Raw genomic sequence first — 21,930 nt, 5'->3', positions numbered from 1 at the left:
TAGCTCTTTCTATTTTAAACCTGTACCCATACTTCCCCAAACTGAAGAGTCCTCTTTATTCCTTCCCCCTTTCCCTGCACTCAGGAAGTAGAAACAGGGAAATCTCTGTGAATTCAAGGCCAGCTTTGTCTACATAGTGAGTTCCTGGACAGTCAAAGCTGTTATACAATCTTGTTTCAAACTTGTCTTGAAAAACAAAATAACAGCAACCCCAAACAAACAAATTAAAAGAACAATTTTTAAGTATACTTCAGAGGAAATCTACTTATGTTATAAAATATAAATATGCTTATACAACCATTTATTTAGAATTCTGTGAAGTTTAGCTTGGGACCGGCTCAGTGTCTGTGTTCTGTGTCGTGTAAAGCTTGCACATTTGTGCACAATAAATAATCCTTGTGCACAATAAATAATATGTCACTCAGAGATCATGTACATGTCTCTCTGTGAAGGGAATATCTATCATCCATAAATACACTATTTCTGTAGTTTAAATATGTGTTCACAATCCTGCCTACTAACCACCCTCTCCCTCTCACAAACAGATGCATACACAAATGCACACACAAACAGACATGCACAAGACACACACACAAACACACGTACAAACACACACATGCATAGACACACGGACACATGCACACACAAACATAGAGACACACAATATACACAGACACAGGCACACAATACACATATACACACATATACAAACATACATGTGTAAACAAATATAGATACATACATACAAACAAGTACATGCCCCCATGCAAAGACACACACACAGACACACATAGTTACACACAAATACACACATACATATACACACAGCCACAAACACATCCATATATACACACATGCAGATACGCACATATACACAAGCACACACAGATTCGTAAATTCGCAATTGATTAGCTCTATCTTGCCTACTTTTTATATATACTGATTGCAAGTCACGCACAACATTTGAATGTTTTCTTTTGGCAGTGGTGATTCAAGGCAACATCAAATATATCTTACATGCCTCTTATTGATCTTTTTGCCTAAAAGTTATATAACCGAGGGTTTTAGACACTTTTTCATCTAAAAAATGAAAACAGGAATAGTATCTGCCTCTTCTAGAATCAAATGGAGTGATGGGAAATAGGAAACTTCGCCAAGCCCTTGATATGTGCTCAGTAGGTGTTTGCTAACATGTCAACAGTATGTTTTTGTCAAGATTGAATGAGAAGTATGAGGACATGATAAACTATAAATAAACTTTGGCATTAGGTCAGGTATAAAAATTCAACAGTTTCTAAAAGTTATTTCTACATTTATTGTACATAGTCTGCCTGTTTAAGCAAGGTATTACTAAAGGCTTACAGGAGGCAGGAGAGACGGATGTGCTAGCATCCAATATGCCTCCCAACTTTCCCAGAGGACCTGAGTTTGGTCCTGGCATCTCAATCAGGTGACTCATGACTGCCTAGAACTCCAGTTCTGGCTTCTAAGGACATTGCAAACATGTAGCATACACTCACATGGACACATACACATAAATAAAAATAGTCTTAAAATACAAGCAAGGGCTTCACAATAAAACAACGTAAACAATATCCTAGCTAGCATAGGGGTTAGAAAAACCAAGGTCATCAGCTGACACTTTTGGCTGTGTCTCTCTTTCACAGACTACTGGTTGGAGCCGGAATCTTATCTCTCCCAATCCTTAGTTTTCACAACTGCTAGGGAGGCGTTATCGCCTCTCGTATCTGAGGGGGCGTAAAGTGACTCGCCCCAGTTCTCACCACTTAGTATGTGGTGAGCCTGCAGAAATGTTCCAGAGCCTCCGGTCACAGGGCCGCCACCCCCAGGAAAGAGCGAGGAGTCCATCACCCCTTGGGATGAGCTCCAACCACCAAGGTCACAGCTCTGCTGGGGGTACTAAGGCAATAACCTGCTCCAGACTGGGTAAGTCTGTTCTAAATCTTGGCCCTACTGTTCCCTAGCTGTGTGACCTGGGGCTGGGTGCACACTTCCCTCAGCTTTGCTGACTAGTCTGTAAGAAGAAACAGTGAGTCTTTAGGAATCCTGTGGAAATAGAGCACAGATTGCTGGAACACGGAGTATTGGTGTCCTGGACAACACCGTCAGTCTGCCTTCAGCCTTGGTGGCCTTGAGGCTGGAGGAGCTTGGCTGTTAGAAACTGACTCAGAAAGAGGATTTGACTGTTAAAGGATAATGTCCAAAGAGGGAAATCCAAGCTCAAAAGGGTAGATGGAGCCTGTAACTGCCCGACCCTTTGGACCTGGTTGGAGTACAAGGAGTATTCGACAGAATGAAACTGAGGTCGGAAGGTCAGAGTTCAACACGCTTCCTATTGTTGACTTAGCTGTGTAGTAACTGGTTCATTCTTCTGAGCCTCAGTTTACCAGCTGAGGAAAAAATGCATCAAGAATATGATGTCTTAAAATTCCATCACAAGTTCCAGGCAGTGCAGATGAAGGAAGGTAAAGTTGTGGCTGAGTCTAGCATAGCTCATTAGTATTAACTAACTTGAATGAACTACTGCGTACATTAGACACAACCTTGTCCTGAGGTGTGTGTACATCTTTCAGACTCACCTTGATTCCGTCTCTTGTACTGTAACAACCTGAAAAACATGTCTAACTCAGGCAAGCGTTGGCTCTATCAGCGACTCTGAGCCATACACTAAGGAAACAAGTCAGATTCTAGGATTTCCAACCGAGCTGTCCCGCCAATGATCAAAGTCAGTCAGCTGTGGAACAGCCCCTCTGACCCTAGGAAGCCCACCAAAGAGGAATAGAAAAGCGGGGAGTGGAAGAGAGGAAGGGGAAAGAGGAGGCAGAGAGGAGAGGGTACAGAAGGGAGAAGCAATGGCTGAACTGCAAACCATGCTTTGCAAAACTCACAAGCAAAATGCTACCCTATTCTGATTCTCTGCCATCTCGCGATTATTGAACTATCCCAGAGGAGAAAATAAAAGTCTAGCGACCCAGAGTGATTGACAATGGCTGTGTGAAATTGACCTCATTCTGGCTTCTTCTTCCTCCTCCTGACACACTCCTTGTCGTGAGCACTGATGTGGGTTTGTGTCAGGGTGGCAGTGGTCTTCGCCGGTGCTCTAAGAATACCTTCAGGACAAGACCTGTTTACCCGACTTGAAATCTGAGCTTCAACATTTTACACATAGCAAGGTGCCTGGTGGATGGACAGTTAGACCAGTGAACAAACCTCCACGCCTGACTCCTAAAATTGGGTGTCATAAAGTTAGCTTCCTCCATCCCCCAGCTTTCTTCTCCAGTGAGGAGATCTGGGCGAGACTGTCTACCAGACGTGACCACCACTCTTTCTAGGCATCAGTTGAGGCTCTGGATAACGGCTTTTAGCCACTAACTGAACAATCTACACAGGGTCTCGTCTAGTTAGAGAAGCTAACTCTGCTCATTTTACAGCATGAGGTGGTTAGGCACAAACGGTGACTCCTTTTGCTGGAGAGCAGACTTGGTGTTGGGGAAGTCTGTAAGCTCGGCCTGTGTGAAGCCATCAAGCACAGATTCAGATCGCCAGCTGAGGCTCTGAAACCTGCCCCCAGAGCTCCCACACTGTGCTCTGACACCTCCAGACACTTCATTCCCGCTCAACAAGAGCACAGCCTGCCTCAGTCTAAACCACCTGATAGCGTTAGCACCCATAAAACATTTGGCTTTGTCAAGGCTGACACAGTGACATTGCACCCATGCCTACCACCTTGTTTACTCAGGCAGGAAATGACAGCTATCTGGATTTGACAGAGTGATGTAACCCACCCCATGCAAGAGCGATAGGGCCCTTAGGTCTGGGAGTTGTCCTCTTGGCCAGTTACCGGTTGATCCTTCAGAAGTGTCATGCAATTTGCCATGCTTAGTACCATAGCAAGATCAAGAGCACATGAAACCATGTCTAAAGGAAAAAAAATTGGGCTAGCGCTTGCTCAGTGGTTTAGTCTGCTTGCTTATTATTCTAGGGGACCTGAGTTCAGTACTCAGCACACTTAGACAATTGAAAGAACCCATAATTCCAGTCCCAGGGATTCAATATCCTCCTCTGTCTTTCTCAGGTACCATTCCCTCCATCTCCCCTTCCCTCCCTCCCTCCCTTCTTCCCTACTTCTCTCCCTTCCCTCTGTCTCTGCTTTTTATACACATATGCATGCACAGAAGCATGTGGGCACACACCCTAAATAAAAATAAAAAATTTTAAATTAACAAAGGAGTATTCAGAATGAGCTATCCATAGGTTGACTTGATGCTTCTGTGTGTCAGTTTTTTGACCATTCAAAAAAATTTTTAACAGACAAAAATTCGTTGATCATTAAGTCATTGATTTAATACCAGAGAAAGGAATTAGATTTTTCGTTTTGAATTATTTGATCAGATGACATTCACATTCAACTTTATTAGAGTAAAATAACTAAACAATTATATTTCTGAGAGTTTTGCATTTTAAATTTGCATAACCTTGTGTTATATACAGTATACTTTCTTCATACCACTCCCAATCACCTCCCTTATCGCCTTCCCTCTGTCACTTGTCCCATTCTGTATTTTGAGGGGAGGGGATGTTTTGTGCGGGTGATAGATATGGATTTATTCCCATTCTCCTACATGTTGATATCCAGTTATGCCAGCACCATTTATTGAATATGTTTTCTTTTTTCCATTTTATATTTTCTGCTTCTTTGTTAAAAATCAGATGTTCATAGGTGTGTGGATTGATATCTGGGTCTTCGATTTTGTTCCATTGGTTTTCCTATCTATTTTTATGCCAATACTAGGCTGTTTTCAGTACTGTAGCTGTGTAATAGAGTTTGAAGTTATGGATTGTGATGCCCCCAGAAGTTCTTTTATTGTACAGTGTTGTTTTAGCTATCCTAAGTTTTTTGCTTTTCCATATGAAGTTGCGTATTGTTCTTTCAAGGCCTGTGAAGCATTTTTCTGGGATTTCAATAAGCATTGCATTGAATCTGTAGATTGATTTTAGTAAGATTCCCATTTTTACTATGTTAATTCTACCTACCCAAGAGCACGTAGATCTTTCCACTTTCTGGTGTCTTCTTCAATTTCTTTCTTCAAAGATTTAAAGTTCTTGTCATACAAGTCTTCCACTTGTTTGGTTAGAGTTACTCTGAGATATTTTATACTATTTATGGCTATTGTTAAGGTGATGTTTCTCTGATTTCTTTTTCAGCCCATTTATCTTCTGTGTAAAGGAGGACTACTGATTTTCTTCGCGTTAATCTTGCATCCTGTTACATTACTGAAAGAGTTTATGAGTTGTAAAAGTTCCTTGGTAGAATCTTTGGAGTCCCTTATGTAAATTATAATATCATCAGCAAATAGTGAGAGTTTGACTTTTTCTTTTCTAATTTGTATCCCTTGATCTCCTTTTGTTGTCTTATTGCTCTAGCTAGGACCTCAAGATCTATATTGAATAAATATGAAGAGAGTTGGCAACCTTGTCTTGTTCCTGATTCCAGTGCGATCACTTTGAGTTTCTCTTCTTTTAGTTTGATGTTGGCTGTTGACCTGCTGTATATTGCTTTTATTATGTTTAGATATGTTCCTTGTATTCTTGCTCTCTCCAAGACCTTTATCATGAAGGGATGCTGTATTTTGTCGAAAGCTTTTTCAGCATCTAATGAGATGATTATGTGGTCTTTTTTTCCCCAGTTTGTTTATATGGTGGATTACAGTGACAGATCTTGGTATGTTGAACCATCCCTGCATCTCTGGGATGTAGCCGACTTGATTATGGTGGATGATTTTTCTGATGTGTTCTTGGATTCTATTTGCCAGTATTTTATTGAGTGTTTTTGCATCAGTGTTTATGAGGGAGATTGGTCTGTAATTCTCTTTCTTAGTAATGTCTTTGTGTGGCTTGGGTATCAGAGTAATTGTAGCATCATAAAAAAAGAAGCAATGCTTCTTCTGTTTCTATTGTGTAAACAATTTGAGGAGTATTGGTATTAGTTCTTTGAAAATCTTGTAGAAATCTGTGCTGAAACCATCTGGTCCTGGGCTGTTTTTGCTTGGAAGACATCCGATGACTGTTTCTATTTCCTTAGCAGTTACAGATCTATTTAATTTGCTTATTTGGTCTTGATTTAATTTTGGTAAGTGATATTTATCCAGAAAATTGTCCATTTCGTTTAAATTTTCCAATTTTGTGAAGTACAGGTTTTCAAAATATGACCTAATGAGTCTCTGGATTTCCTCTGTGTCTGTTGTTAGGTCCCCCTTTTCATTTCTGATTTTGTTAATTTGGATATTTTCTCTCTGTGTTTTGGTTAGTTTTGATAAAGGTTTGTCTGTTTTGTTGTTTTTCTTGAAGAAACAACTTGTTGTTTCATTGATTCTTTGTATTGTTTTTTTGGTTTCTTTTTTTTTATTTCAATTCTGAATTTGATTATTTCTTCCCGTCTAGTCCTCCTGGACGAATTTGCTTCTTTGTGTTGTAGAGTTTTCAGGTGTTCTGTTAACTCACTATTGTGGGATTTTTCCAGCTTCTTCATGTAGACATTTAGTGCCATGAATTTTTCTCTTAATATTGCTTTCATTGTGTCCCATAAATTTGGGTATGTTGTGTGATCATTTTCACTGAATTTTCTGCAGTCTTTGATTTCTTCCTTGACCCATTGATGATTCAAGTGAGCATTGTTTAATTTCCATGAGTGTGTGGGTTTTCTGAAATTAGTATTGCTTTTGATTTTATGCCTTGGTGATCTAATAAGATACATGGGGTTATTTAAATTTTTTTCGGTATCTGTGGAGGTTTGTTTTGTTACTTAGTATATGGTCAGTTTTTTAAGATGGTTCCATGAGGTGCTGAGTAGAAAGTGTATTTTCTGTTTGGATGGAATGTTCTATAGATGTCTGTTAAGTCCATTTAATTCATAACAACTGTTAGCTCCTTTATTTCTCTGTTAATTTTCTGTCTGATAAACCTGTCCAGTGGTGTGAAGGGAGTGTTGAAATCTCCCACCATTAGTGTGTGGGATTTGATGTGTAATTTAAGCTTTAGAGTGTTTTTTGTTTTTGTTTTTGTTTTTTGTGGGTTTTTTTGTTTTTTGTTTTTTTACATATTCGAGTGCCCTTGTATTGTATTTGGTGCATAGATATTCAGATTTTTCTCTTGATGAATTTTTCCTGTGACTAATATGAAATGTCCTTCTTTGTCTCTTTTGATTGATTTTAGTTTGAAGTCTATTTTGTTAGATATTAGGATAGCTACACCAGCTTGATTTTTAGGTCCATTTGATTAGAAAATTTTTCCCTACCCTTTACTCTGAGGTGATGTCTGTCTTTGAGGTTGAGGTGTGTTTCTTGCATGCAACAGAAGGATGGATTTTGTTTTTGTATCCAAATTGTTAACCTGTGTCATTTTATAGGTAAGTTGAGTCCATTTATGTTACGGGATATTATTGACCAGTGATTGCGAGTTTAATTTTCATTGTTGATGATGTTATTATGTGTGTTTTTCTCTTCTTTGGGATTTGATGCTGTGAGGTCATCTATTGTCTGTGTTTTTGTGGATGTAATTAACTTCCTTTGGTTGGAGTTTTCCTTCTAGTACTTTGTGTAGGACTGAGTTTGTGACTAGGTATTAGTTAAATCTGGTTCTTTCATGGAATATCTTGTTTAGTCTGTCTATGGTGATTGAAAGTTTTGTTGGGTATTGTAGTCTGGGCTGGCATCTGTGATTTCTAAATGTCTGCATAATGTTTGAACAGGACCTTCTGGTTTTCACTGTTTCCATTGAGAAGTTAGGTATAATTCTGATAGGTCTTCCATATGTTACTTGGCCTTTTTCCTTTGCCGCTCTTAATATTCTTTTTTTATTCTATATGTTTAGTGTTTTGATTATTATGTGGTGAGAAAACTTATTTTTTGATCTAGTCTATTTGGTGTTCTGTAAGCTTCTTGTATCTTCATGAACATATCTTTCTTTAGGTTGGGAATGTTTTCTTCTATGATTTTGTTGAATATATTTTCTGTGCTTTTGAGTTGAACTTCTCCTTCTATCCCTATTATTCTTAGGTTTGGTCTTTTCATGATGTCCCATATTTTGTGTTAAGCTTTTGTTAGATTTAATGTTTTCTTTGACCATGAGTCTATTTCCTCCATTGTATCTTTAGTGCTTGAGATTCTGTCTTCCATCTCTTATATTCTGTTGTTTATGCTTGCATTTGTGGTTCCTGATCATTTTCTCAAAATTTCAATTTCTATAATTCCCTCGGTTTGTGTTCTCTTTATTGTCTCTATTTCAGTCTTCAAGTCTTTAATCATTTCTTTCACCTGTTTGATTGCTTTATTTTGTTTTTTTTAAGGAATTTGTTGAATAATTCCAAATTTTTGTTTGTCTTTTCCTCCATTTCTTTAAGGGAATTTTTCATTTCTTCTTTAAGGACTCAAACATTCTCCCAAAGTTATTTTTATGTCATTTTCTTCTGCTTCTTCTATACTTGGGTATTCAAGTCTTGCTGTTGTAGGGTCACTAGTTTTTGTTGGTGTTGCATTGCTCTTCATAGTGTTCAGTGTGTTCTTACCTTGTCTACCCATCTTTTCCTGATTGGTGTATTTGGAGCTGTCTGTGTCTCTGGTGAACAACCTTCCAGATGCCAATGGATCGAAGGCTCAGATGGTTACTCCTTGTGGTGCAGTCAGGGCCACGCTTCCAGTCACCCTGGAGGTCACTCGGTGTTCCTGGAGGTTGCTCAGTGTTCCTGGAGGTCTCTCTGCAATCCCAGGGGTCCTTTGGCCCTGCTACCAAGGAGGTTGCTTGCTTGGAGCCTGCTCCAGCTGAGGTCACTGGTTTAGGCCTGCTTCTGCAGAGGTCACTGGCTCAAGCCTGCCACTGTGCTGTTTTGGGCCTGCTCAGGTAGAAGTTGCTGGCTAAAGCTTGCTCCTGTGGAGGTTGCTGCCTCAAGCCTATTCCCATTGAAATCTCTGGCTCAGGCCTGCTCCCTCAGAGGTCCCTGACTTGTGCCCGGTTCTGCAAGTCTCTGGCTTGGGCCTGCTCCCTCAGCAATTGTTCCCTTGTACCCACTCCCGTGGAGGTTACTGCCTTGGACACACTTATAGGTTTCTATATTACCTGCTGACCATTTTAAATGGAAGCTTCTCAGGCCAAGGTTGACTGCATTAACCATGCTTGAGTGTTGTCTGACATCTTTTTATAGTATAAGTTTTAAAAACTTGTTTATCATCATGCTTGTGAATGATGCATGTATCTGGACATGCACCTGCTATGGAGTGCACATGGACATCAGAGGAGAATTTTATGGAGTCAACCCCCTCCTCCTCTCATTATATGAGTTGCAGGGATTGAAGTTGGGCTGACATGCTTGCTCTGCAAGCTCTTTACCTGCTGAGCCATCACTTTGACCCCAGACTTTTTAATGAACGAAAGTCTAACACCAGAAAGAGGTCAACCTATGAAGAATGTGTCTCACTCTAAATAGTGCTTTTGTTTGTTTGTTTGTTTTTGTTTTTATTGTTTTGTTTTCGCTTTTTGAGGTGGGCTTAACCATAGTCCAAGGTTGCCTCAAACATTCTACAAAGAATGACCTTGAATTCCCAATCCTTCAGTCTCCATGTCCAGAGAGCTTGGGACTCCAGGCATGTAGCACCACTGTCAGCTGCATACTCTTTCCTTAAGGATTTACACAGTGTTTCCATATTTCATATGCATTTCAAAGCAGTAGAATACAGAATTGGATGAATAAAGCAGGTACATTCTTGAAACAACAGAGGTTACATTTATTGAGGGGGGTGAACGAAAGAAAAGGCACACACAAAAAAAGAAAAGATACTGCAGGGTTTGCAGAAGTCTGTTCTAAGAATATCTTAAGCAAAGCGCATGGTGCACAGGGCCAAGGTGATGATTCAGTTGAAACGCGAAGGGGTGCACCTATGGCAACTGAAGGGAAGAGTGTTCCAGACATCATTTGAAACGTTACTTGTTGTATGAGTTTAATTGAGCATCCTCAGAAAAGCAAGAAGGCCAGGGGACAGGAGCAGAATGTGGAATGGCATCCACATGTCAGCAGGAGAGCCTGCTGGGTCTGTGGTTCTAACTCTGGAGGAGATGGGGAGCCACAGGGTGTGGGGGGCTCTGAGTAGAAGTTCCACATGATCCCACAGGGTCAAAGTGATCATTCCAGCTGTGGTGGAGAGAGCAGACCTGAGAGTAAAAGGGAGTGTTGACAAGAAAAAAAAAATGTCTTTTAGGTTAGTGCAGGAGTTTAGAACTCAAACAAACAATAGTCCATATTGTTGGGTTCAAATAAAGCGAAATCTCTGGGCTATGTTTGGGCCTAGCTTAATGTTGTAGACTTGAACTATGGGAGGATGGGCTCAGGAATATTTAAGCTTGACTCAGAGTCACTTGCTTGCTCCCCCTGTTTATTGAGAAGTTCCCAGCAGTACATCTGAGAGGCAGATTTTCTTTCCAACTGGTTCACACACGCAGCTGTTTTTCCTCCTCAAGCTTCAGGCCCTTTATGTAGACCCTTGTCTTCCTACATGAACAAACTCAACACCTCCTTCTCAGTATCCGAGTCTAGATGCATGGCTGAATGCGAGGTACATCTTTTCATGTTGGATGTCACTGTGGAGTGACGATGGGTCCAACAATTAGTTGTGCCTTTCAGAGTAGCTGACTGAGACGCTGTTAAAAGTTCTCAACCTAAACTGACAATAAATGCCTCTGGTAATGGCCGTACCAAATGCTTGATCTAATCATCACGTGCTTCATATGGAGACTGAAATGGCACATTGGACTCCACCTGGACAATCCTGCAGGATCAAACAGCAGTATTCTCACCCAAGCAGCAGCACTGGGGCTTGTTCAGGACTCACTCCTTCAGCAGGTGCTATGAAGCATCAAAAGCCTAGGGTAAGACATCAGTCCTTTCCTTAAAGAGTGCTAATTGGAGGGAAAGTCTGTTTGCATTAGGAGGAAGTTGTTGTGTGCCCTTCTGTAGAGGGTGCAGTTCTGGTGTCTTCTCCTCTTTCTGTAATTCGTAATAAGTCCCTGAAGCTGAGCTCAGCAAAGCACTTATAGGAATGCTCCAATTAATTCACCAAAATGCTTCAGAGTGAGCGGATCAAGGGCTTCCTTGTAAATGGGGGAGAAGAGAGACTTGGAAAACATGTGATTCTCCTAAACACTGAAAGCATTTTGTCATCTGTCATAGTTTCAGAAGGTAAATGTGTCCTGTTTGGGGTGACATGATATGGAACCACTCTGGGGGATCACGCTCCTCAAATGACCAGAATCTAAAATCTGAGGGAAATGTAGAATTCCTTCCATCTGAGATGTCGTGCGGCTTTTGGTGCTGGAACTGAACCAGGGCCTTGAGTGCTAAGCCAGAGCCCTACCATTGAGCTAGACCCTGAGCCTTTTTCTTGCATGTTGCCTTGAGTCGAGTTTTTGTCTTCCCTTGAAAGTTGATCTCAAATATTACCCACTTGTAATGATGATCCCTGATCATAAGGCCCATGCAGATGGCTACCATCCTGCGTTCAGTTGTTGGAACTGTTCTTTCCTCGCATGGCTAAAATGCTTGTGCCTAACATTTTCAGTCCCCAGCTGGGTTTCCTGAGGTTGAGGTCATGCCTCGCTCACCTGCTGACTCTACCTTGTGACTTCCAGGGTTCTTACTTGGTGTTAGTGCGGTGCTCTGCTTGCCATTCCTTGGTGACTCTGTCAGGCAGGCCCCAGGTTCAGCTGCTCTGACAAGGTCCAAAGTCAAAATGGCGAAAACAACAGGATGGTTTCCTTCTGGTTCACATTGCCAAAGTCGCCTTAAGGAGAGAGTAGGTTGGTACTGCACTGAATAGCTCTGGAAAGCCAGCCCTGCCCCTCTTTGCTAACACCTCCTCCAGACAGTAGCAACAGCCATGGAGTTTGTCCCGCAGTTGGGTGGAGGACAGAGGCTGTGAATATCAAATAAGAAAGTTCTTGTGAACGTCTCGGGCTAATCATCTTAAGTAAGATATGTAGGTTTAAAACAGAACAGAAAGCAGGTGAGGGAAGTGTCAGCAAACACTACCAGGCAGCCAGGGGAACCGAATTTGATTCTAAACTTCTTGGAAACTTAGCTGAAAAAGAGAATAGGTTGGGTCAGTAAATTTCTCTTTCTAAAGAGACAAAAACTTGTGAAGTCATCTGCTGCAGAAACCAACTTTCCACGATTATTAAAGTGGAAATATCATTTCCCCCTCAGCTGGAGTTTAAGCTGTATCACATCTCTCGTACTGAGCAGGGGAGGAGGAAGGTGGAAAGGGGAGCCGGGGGAGGGAAGAGAAAGAACACACAAGCGAGCAAAGCGAGGAGCAGGGAGAAGACAAGCTTTCAGACTCCTGTAAGGCATCCTGCACTGCCTGGCCCCTCTCTGGTCTCGGCTGTGTGTCTGACTTCCACTCTTGTTCTCTATCATAAACGCTATCATGAAGGGCAGTTGTAAATCCGGCCTGCCTCTGTCTCGGCTGCAGTGTTTGTACACTAGACATTCTTAACCGTGTGAAACACTTGACCTTGACCAAATCATGTCCTTTATTTCCTTTGCCTGAAATTTTACTGGCGTTGCTCCTGATCTTGAAGCGCTCTGTCTTGGTTTCCGCTACTACTTCATGGGCTCCATTCTTCTATTAGACATTGGCATCCTTCTGAATTTCTTTTTCTGGACTCCTTCCATCCTTCCTTCCTTCCTTCCTTCCTTCCTTCCTTCCTTTCTTCCTTCCTTCCTTCCTTTCTTCCTTCCTTCCTTCCCCATCTTTCCTTTTAACTCGTCTTTTCTTTCTCTTTCCGGGAAATGACACCTACTCTGATAACTTTAATTTAGTCTTTAGATTTTAATAATTTCCAATTTTGTCTTAACACTACAATACTTACCCGAGTTTATTTTTTAGACGTTTAAAATCAACTTAATTTATTTATATGCATGTTTGTCTGCATGGATGTATCTGCACAGGCGTGTAAGATGCCTGTGGAGGCCAGAAGAGGGCACTGGATCTTCTGGAGCTAGAGTTACAGGTATTGCTATCCCCCAGGGAGGATGCTGGGAACAGAACCTGGGTCCTCTGCAGAAGCAGCATCAGCACCAACTCCTTACTTGAGTTTGGAATTTGCATATTCAAAATCCTCCTGAAATACATATATATGTGTGTGTGCATATATATATATTTATATATACATATATATTTACTGAATTATAATATTTATACTATATCCTGAATTATTCAATTGCAAATATCCCAAATAAGCCAATATTTTTCCCTCCTTTTTTTAAAATAAATTTCTTATGTATTCTTTGTCTCTGTGAAGACAGAGGTCTTCTACTCAAAATTTCAAGACTAAAGGGTAGTGGTGTTGGATGTGATACATTGTGAGTAGGTATAAAATTGTGAAAGAATAGACAAAAAACATTTTTAAAAATTCCTGTTGTTCTCTTTAACTTTCCCCTTCTGTGCCCCACTCCCACCCAGCCTCAACAGCATTGACTCAAAGAGTGCTACTAACCCTACATCCTAAACCCCTCTTCAACGAACCTATGGATCCTATCCCCAGTGTCACCACCTGTGAGTCCCTGGGATTCTATGCTAACTCATAGGCAAGCTCCCTGCCCCAGGCCGGCCATTCTTGTAACTGGTTCTCCACAAAGTATCCCACATGTCCTTCTGAGGACACATTCTGAGCTCGTCTTGAAATGTAAAGTGCAGTGGATCTCAATAGAGCCCTAGCTCTATACTGAGTGCTAACTGCTCCTGGCTGAGTCAACTCTTACCGGTCTTCCAGCTTACCTCTTCCTCCTCCAACTACAAAGAGTTTGCTCTCTCTGACTGAATCCCTCTCAGTGGCACCCTGCCATCTGTGCTGTGCCCATGTCCCCACACATCTCCTGGATTGTCAGCTTTCCACCTGCACCTTAGAAACAATCTATTTGTATGTTTAAAATAAAGTTTATTTATTTTCTGACAATTTCATGTATGTATGCAATGGATCAGGGTTGTATTGTAGTATTGTTTTTATTTGTTTTTATGCATATGTGTGTTTTGCCTGCATGTGTATGTATGCATACCAGATGCACAGGGTATCAGACCTCCTGGGTCTACAGTTACAGACAGGTATGAGCTGCCATGTGAGTACTGGGAATTGAACTCAGATCCTCTAGAAGAGTAGCCACAATGACATCTCTCTAGCCCTGCTCTTTACATATTTAGTCAACAAATATGAACTGAGCACATGCTATGTGTCAAGCACCATACAGTCGTTTGTAACATAGCAGCTCTCTGCCCCATGGTGCTAATCAAAGATGCCTTCCTTGATTATTTTCAGGAGTGTGTGTCTTCTGTGGCACCATGTCCCATGTGGCACTGTTTTCCATGTATTTGGTGATTTTTTTTAGTGAGCTGAAATCAAGATCAACAATTTGTTTCTATAAATGCTGTTGACTGATGTTTCGAAACTGCAAGGTCCAGGGTCTCTGTTAGTACTACTTAACTCTGTACTGACAAAGGAAAGGCACACATGAAAGAAGAGCTATGGCTGTGCTCCAATAAAACTTTATTGATGTCCAGCCCAATTTGGCCATTGGCCATGTTATGCAGAGCTGAATAGCAAGAATTAGATATTATTGTTTATTTTTATAGCTGCAGTGTAAGCACAATATTTGACAGTAAGACATAGCAATAAATGTTTGTTAGATAAACACGTGAAGGATAAACCAACAAATTAGGGTTGACCTGCCTCCTGTTTTTCCTGTGCTCTGCATGTCCACCATTACAGTACGCTCCACATCCACTCTCTGTATTCAGTGACTGCATCGTCCATCTCTGCCGTTGGTGTTCCACCTGCAGTGTTCATCCACACAGTGCATGACGTAAATATTGTGTCATCCATTTTGATTCCTTTGTTGGGAGTCGTTGGGTATTGAAGCCTGTGAACCTACCTCTGGTCATTTCCTACAGGAAATGTGCTTATTTTCTTTCTTGATATGTCCGCTAGTTTTGTGTTATCCATCACTTATAGACATCAGTAATTTTATTTATTACCTAACCCTACATCCTAAACCCCCCTTCAACCAATCTATGGATCCTATCCCCAGTGTCACTACCTGTGAGTCCCTGGGATTCCACGCTAACTCATAGGCAAGCTCCCTGCCCCAGGCTGGCCATTCTTGTTACTCTGCGTGTAGATGTATAGACATTCCTTAAAGGTATTGTGGGTTAGGTTTAAGATCACTACAATAAAGCAAATACTACATTAAAGTGAGTCATACATACACACATACACATTCACACTCATATACATGCTTTTGTGTAGCCTAGGCTGATAGTAAACTCATTATGTAGCTGAAACAAGTTTTGTACATCTGGCACTAGCTGCACAGTTAGGGGGTAATGTTTTTGTATGCTGTAAAGACATATCTCTGCCTAAGGTGCCTCCTGATTGGTTTAATAAAGAGCTAAATGGTCAATAGCTAGGCAGAAGAGAATAGGCAAGACTTCTGGTGAGAAAAAGGAACTCAGGGTTAGAAGTGAGACACTGAGCAAGCTGGATGTATAGAAAGGAGGAGAGGTAAAATGTACCTGGCAGGATGTAGATTAATAGGAAAAGGTTAATTTAAGCTATAAGTGCTACTCGAGACAAGCCTAAGCCAAAGGCCAAGCTTTCATAATCAAAAATAAGTCTCTATGTCATTATTTGGGATCTGGTGGTCCAAAAAAGTCCAGCTACACTGTACGCCCCAGAGTGCCGGGATTGTTGGCATGGACCGCATGCCACCATAAACTGGGTAGTTTATGTGGTGCTGGGGATCAATGCAGGACCTTGTATGTGTTCACCAAGTACTGTACCAATTGCATTGTAAAACCTGCTCCCATACTGACATTTTGTTTGCCTAATGAATGTCCTCGCCTCAATTTTGACGACTGTTGGCTGGTCAGCTTGGCGGGTGGTAATAGTTGGGGACAGCTGTAGCAATTTCTTAAGACAAATTAATACTGGAAATATTGGATTAAAAGCATCAGTGACTCCTCCCTTCATGAACGATTTCCCTGTAATATAAGAAACTGCTTGATTACACATTTTTCTTTCATTTTGGAGACAGAATCTTACTGTACAGCCCTGGCTGTCCTGGAATTCACTGTGTAGACCAGGTTAGCCTCAATCTCTCCCTCATGCTGGGATTAAAGGCTTGGATACTCGGCTGGCTGATGGAGAACAACTTCCTCATAATAAATCAGTCATTCTTCTCAAAGAAGAACTGCTTTCCCCTCTAAATTTGTATAATATTCCGGAGTCTTCACTGTTACTCAGCAGTGTTGTAGCATCTTTGCCACGAGTAGATGCCACGTCAAAAAATCACTAAAAAACTAGTCTTCACTGTGTAAGTTGTATGCTGAGATTGCACCAGTCAGCGGCTTCTTCCGACTCCCCATGCTCCTCTGGCTGTGTCCACTACAGCTGCGGTTGCTCCTCCACCGAAGTCACAAGCCCTTCAAAGTCAACACATACACTGGGACCAGCTTCTTCTAAACTTCGGTTAATTCACGAGACCTCCTCCGTGTTACAAGTGTTTCTCATGTTTCCCCAAAGTCTCCAGTTTACTCTGCCCGCACCCAACAGCTGAGTTGCTTATCTACAATCTGGTATGTTTCTTAAAACTAGGACCTGGGTTTTGGAACTGCTCCTTGTATGACAGAATGGATGCTGTGCATGGGGAGGGGGCATAAAGCATTCATCTCGCTGTGAGTCCCCATCTGAGCTCTTAGGTGCTTTGTTAATAAGCAAACAATATTGGAGATAAATGAATTTACTCTTTGTGGGTAGTCATCACAATAGTGGGCTTAATTCTCAGGAAAGCACATTAAAAACAAACATGCTATCGTCTAGACTTTGGCCCATTTAGCCAACACAGCAGAGCAGATTTAGAACCATCCTTAAGGGCTCTAGGCTTTTATAATAGTGAGTGAGCTCTGCTTTGAACTTTGAGTTACCGGTGGCATTGTCTCCTGGCAAAAGTCGTTCCGACCTTTGAACATTTGAAGCCAGCCACTGAATTCTCTGTAGCTCGGAAAGCCCTAGATAGCCTCCTCGTCCAAGACCAGTCTGCTTTGTTTACAGTGAAAATCTGTTTCGGAATGTAGTGTGGCTAGACCCGGAGCCCTTCGGTGGTCCCTGTAGCAAGGCTCGTTGCTTCACATTGCCATTTTTTTTTTGTTATAGAGATGGCTTTTCTTCTCTCTCTCTTCAAGCCCTGGGATTACCTCTGCTACATTTTCTTGTGCAGTTTCCTGCCCTTTTTCAACTTCCAAAGAATTCAAGAGAGCTCAGATTTAAAGGAATGTTATGGCTACTTCATCTCCCTAAACCACGAACTCTGCCTCCATGTCGTCAATAAGGGAGTTAACGATCTATGTTATCACTCTTGCTGGAACTGAACTTTTAAACTGTTCGCTTTGCATTCAAATGGCTTTTTTTCTTTTTGCTAAGGAGCCTAGTTTTCAACCTTTTCCAGCCTTTGACATGCTTTCCTAAACATACATGTCTAACTCTTGATCTAAAGTGAAAAATATGAGATTCTTTCTCCCATTTGGATACACCTGGGCCATGAGGGCATCCTTAGCTGACATAATTTCAATACTGTTGTGTCTCAGATAAGGAGGGGCAGGAACGGGGAGAGAAGTGGGGAGGCAATTGGTGGGAGGGGCAGTTAGAACACTAAGGGCTCTCTTCAGTTGGCTTGGCTGCTTTTAAAATAAAAACTCACGACATCCTAGAAATTTACATCAAAGATCACCGAGGAAAGAGCACCTTCACATGTGTAGCAATAACAGGACCGTGTGACATTAAACTGTGACGCAGATCGCTGGGCATGGTGGCATGTGCTTTTCAGCACTCTGGAGGCAGAGGCAGACATATTTCTGGGAGTTTGAAGCCAGTCTGGTCTACTTGGTGAGTTCAAGGACAGAGGGACCCTATCTTAGAAAGGAAACATGTCATAGAGACACAACAGGCAATACCATTGGGCAACTGACATTAATAGAGCAGTTTTTGTTTGTTTTGATGGTATAGAATCTAGGGGAGAGAGTCCAAGGTTTTGTAAGTACCAGGTAAGTATTTTCCCACTCAGTTGTAGTCTCCATTCACTTAAAGGCATGTTTAATTTAGGGCTGCAAGCTCCTTTAGGCTGTCAAAGTGTATTGTCTGCAAAACACAATAAAATGCCAGGCAGTAAAACAAGGTATGTCTGTATGAATTCCTTTCCTATGTAAAACTCAAAAAAAATTTAAAATTGGAAATCTTTCTGCTGCAGGTGGAACGTTAGGGGAAAACCTCAATTAAGTCAACGTATCAATCATTTACTACGCGCTGGGGATGGTTTCAGTGTCACCAGGGCAAAGATAACTCAGATAAGGCAAAGAGAGCAAATGTCAATAAATAATGCGAATAAATTGTCCAAAGTCTTCGAGGCGGTGACCAGCTAAGTGCTCCCAGGACTTTCAAAGGAAGTGAAACGTAGTCTTCGCTTCAGTCAAAGTGACTGAAGAAGGCTCGCCGGGAGAAAAATCTGCCCTGGAAGTCAGGCGGTAGGGACGTATCTGCAGTGCTATGACGCCAAAGGACCTTGGTGCAGAGAATCACACAGGCACACCCACCTGTTACTAGAAAGCAAGTTTTAATGAGGCCGTGTCTAGGGAAGGGCTGATAATGTGAAGCCGAATCTCTTCGAGAAGGGACGAAGTCCATTCTGGTGGCGAATGCATTGATAATTGGATGCTCTGTTCACGGACTGCAAAGTGACATTTTACAGTTCTCCCCCTGAGAGAGAAACCCCCGATCCTTTACAGTAATTAACACCAAAGGGAGCAGCTGTGCCAAAATAAGTCACCATCGTCCCAACACAGACACATTCAGTTCAAGGGTTAAAAGGCATACGCCCTTATTAGCTCCACCTACATACACAAAATCAGTGGCATTCAGAATTAGAAGAGACAAGGAGAGTTCACAGCTCCCTCTGCAAAATTCTGTCTTATGAATAGATTCACCATAATGGAGGTTCATTTGCCCTTCCAGGTCTAAGTCATGTTAATTCATTGCTAAAGGATCATCTTTCTTTCCTGAGGCTTAGGAGGAAGAACTTGGATTCTGTGCACATGAAATGTTTGGGTTGGAATGGAAAGGTGTCCTCTGCCAAAACACAAGCATCTGCTCTGTTCCCTTCTTCGTGTCCTATCACGCCTTCTTAATGGAGACCAAGACATATTAATTGCTTTTTTATTGTTGGGACAAAACTCAAGGACCAAGGCATTTGATTTTTTTAAAAAATTTTTAATTCATCTTGTGGTTTCAGAGGGTTAGAGTCCATGATGGTGGAGGAAAGGCATGGTGGCAGCAGTAGCCAGAGCAGCAGCCAGAAGCTCCTATTTTAATCTCTGAGTAAAGGCGGAGTGAGACTGCACATGAGGAACTGTGTAAGTGTGAGTTTTATGGAGCCTCAAAGCTCATGCCCAGAGACACACCTCCTTCAAGAAGGCTCCGCCTCCTAATCCTTCCCAAATAGTTTCACCAATTGGAAACCAAGTATTCAAACACATGAACCTATTGAAACCTTTCTCATTCAAACTGCTGCACAAGGCAGTTTGCCGTGTCTCAAGATTGATACTAGCATCTGCCCTTGATGTCCCCAACTAGTGTAAATAGCATTGATTTGGACCAGAGAGGCACCACCTCTAGAAGTCTCCGCAGTCCACGCTAAAGAACGGTAGTAGCTGCTGTGACTCACATGTGATTCACCACCTAAGAGTTCAAAGGTTTCAGGTTTGGTTCTTAATGAGTCGAAGTTGAGGTGATGGCACCTTTAATAGGTAAGGAGCTCTTTAGGTGGTTTGAGAACGTTGCTTTTGGAAGGAGTTAAGTTCACTCTTCCAGGATCCTAAATGAGTTCTTATGATAACGACTTAGTATAAAATCTTGACTCAAGGGATGAAGAGATCATTCAATGTTTCAGGGCACGTGCTGATCTTTCTCATGACCCAAGTTCGGTTCTCAGCAGCCATGTTTGGCAGCTTCCAACCACATGCAGTTTCAGGGAAGCACCTCCACACATGTGCACATGCGGCACACACACACACACACACACACACACACACACACACATGCATAGATAAAAATAAAACGGATCTTAAAAAGATAACAATTAAAAATCTTGATCTGAATCCCTAAGGCACCGGGCTTCTCTCTAGTGAGGCTATCTCTCCCTGTGCCATGGGCTCCTGTCATTCTGATGCCATCTATGGCGAAGCCTTCCCCAGAGCCAACTAACTGGATGTTCTTGCTATGCTATTGAGCTGCTTGAACAATGAGTTAAATAAACCTGTTTGTTTTATAAAGTTCTCCCGTCTTGGATATGTTATTATACCGGCAGAAAGCAGGCTAATGCAGCAGTGAGACACACCAGTGTATGCTATGAAGTGGCCCGTGCCATTTTCTCACCATGCCCCATCAGGGATTGAGCTTTCCCCATGGAGCTTAGATGTCAGGATGCGAGGGGGCCAACCTGCCGTGGAGCTGTGGAGGAGCTGAGGAGAAACACGGTATGGTATCACAAAGAGGACACTGGTCAATGGTTCAGCAAGATTGAGACCCAGCTCTGTCACTCGCTGCTTTGTAGACCTGGTTAAGCCGCTTGTTCTCTGGTCTTTGTCTCCCTGTTCATAGAATTAAGGACTTAACTGGGCCACCTTACTCCTCTAGGAGCCATAGATTCCTGCATGTTCTACCCTTGTAGCACCGACGTCTTTCGCCTTGCCCTTTTCCACCCAGTGACTTGGAAAGACTTGGTGACTGAAAGGTAAAGAACTTAAACAGTTTTTTTTCTTCGTTTCCAAATCTGTGAAAGTATTTCCCCAAATATTTCCTTTCCCCAAAGATCGTCACTTTGAAAACACATGATTGACCTGCAGTACGCACAAGGCCTTACGCGAAGCACGAGAGCACACAAGTCATCGAGAAAGACTGAGAGAATCAAACAGAATTAAAGGGATGTGATGCGGAAATGTAACTGAGAACAGAGAGAGGAGTTAGCTTAAAACAGCATATCACAAGCAGAACACTTCAGGCCTCTTGCTTCTAAATCCTCATGCCTTTCTTCCTTTGACTTTAGAATGTTTAATCTTAAATTGGGACTTGCAGATTGATTAAAACATGTCTATTTTCATCGAAAGATGCAGAGCTATGATCCACAGAAAAGAGGGGCCATGTAGCATTTCTGGGTCTGAGTTACCTCACTCAGTGTGTTTTGTGGTCTGATCCATTTACCAGAAAATCTCATGGTTCCATTTTTACTTATAACTGAGACAAATTCCATTGTGTGTGTGGTCTACATTTTCATTATCCGTCCATTGGTTGATGGACAGCTAGGTAGCTTGTTTCTTTGCTATTGTGAATATGGCTGTAATAAACACAGGTGAGAAAGTAGCTCGACAGTAGGATATAAAGTCCTGTGGGCAGATGCCACGGAGTTGGTATAAGTGGGTCCTTCAGTAGATTTACTTTATCTTCTGGAAAATTCTCCACACAGATTTCTATTGTGACTGCATCAATTTGCGGTCCCACCAGTGATGGATGAGACTTCACCAGCATGGGTTGTCAGCTATTTTCTTGATCTTTGCCTTTCTGTCTGTGATAAGATAAAATCTCAAAGTAGCTTTAGTTTACGTTTTCTTGATTGCTAAAGACAGAAACCACTTAAAGATAGCTCTTAGTTATAGCCATTTTTACCTTTTTTTGATAATTCTCTGTTTGGTTCCATAAAACATTTTAATTTTGATTGTTGGTTTTCTTGACTTTTGAGCTTCAAGTTCTTTGTATAGTCTAGATATT

At 41.7% G+C, this 21,930-nt stretch overlaps 1 long non-coding RNA gene across 1 annotated transcript in view; it reads left to right on the top strand.

Moving 5' to 3' along the window:
- Positions 1-1,687: 1,687 nt before the first annotated feature.
- Positions 1,688-21,930, top strand: part of LOC146895597 (uncharacterized) — a 37,821-nt gene continuing 17,578 nt past the window's right edge. Inside the window, exon 1 of the long non-coding RNA XR_015000538.2 lies at positions 1,688-1,947. This is a non-coding gene — a long non-coding RNA (uncharacterized LOC146895597). The remainder of the gene's footprint in view (positions 1,948-21,930) is intronic.

This window comes from Myodes glareolus, chromosome 2 (genome assembly GCF_982192425.1).
Source record: "Myodes glareolus chromosome 2, mMyoGla1.1, whole genome shotgun sequence".
In the NCBI taxonomy this organism is placed as follows: Eukaryota; Metazoa; Chordata; class Mammalia; order Rodentia; family Cricetidae; genus Myodes; species Myodes glareolus.
Note: the sequence above shows the minus strand (reverse complement) of the source record. Positions and strands in the feature narration are given on the sequence as shown.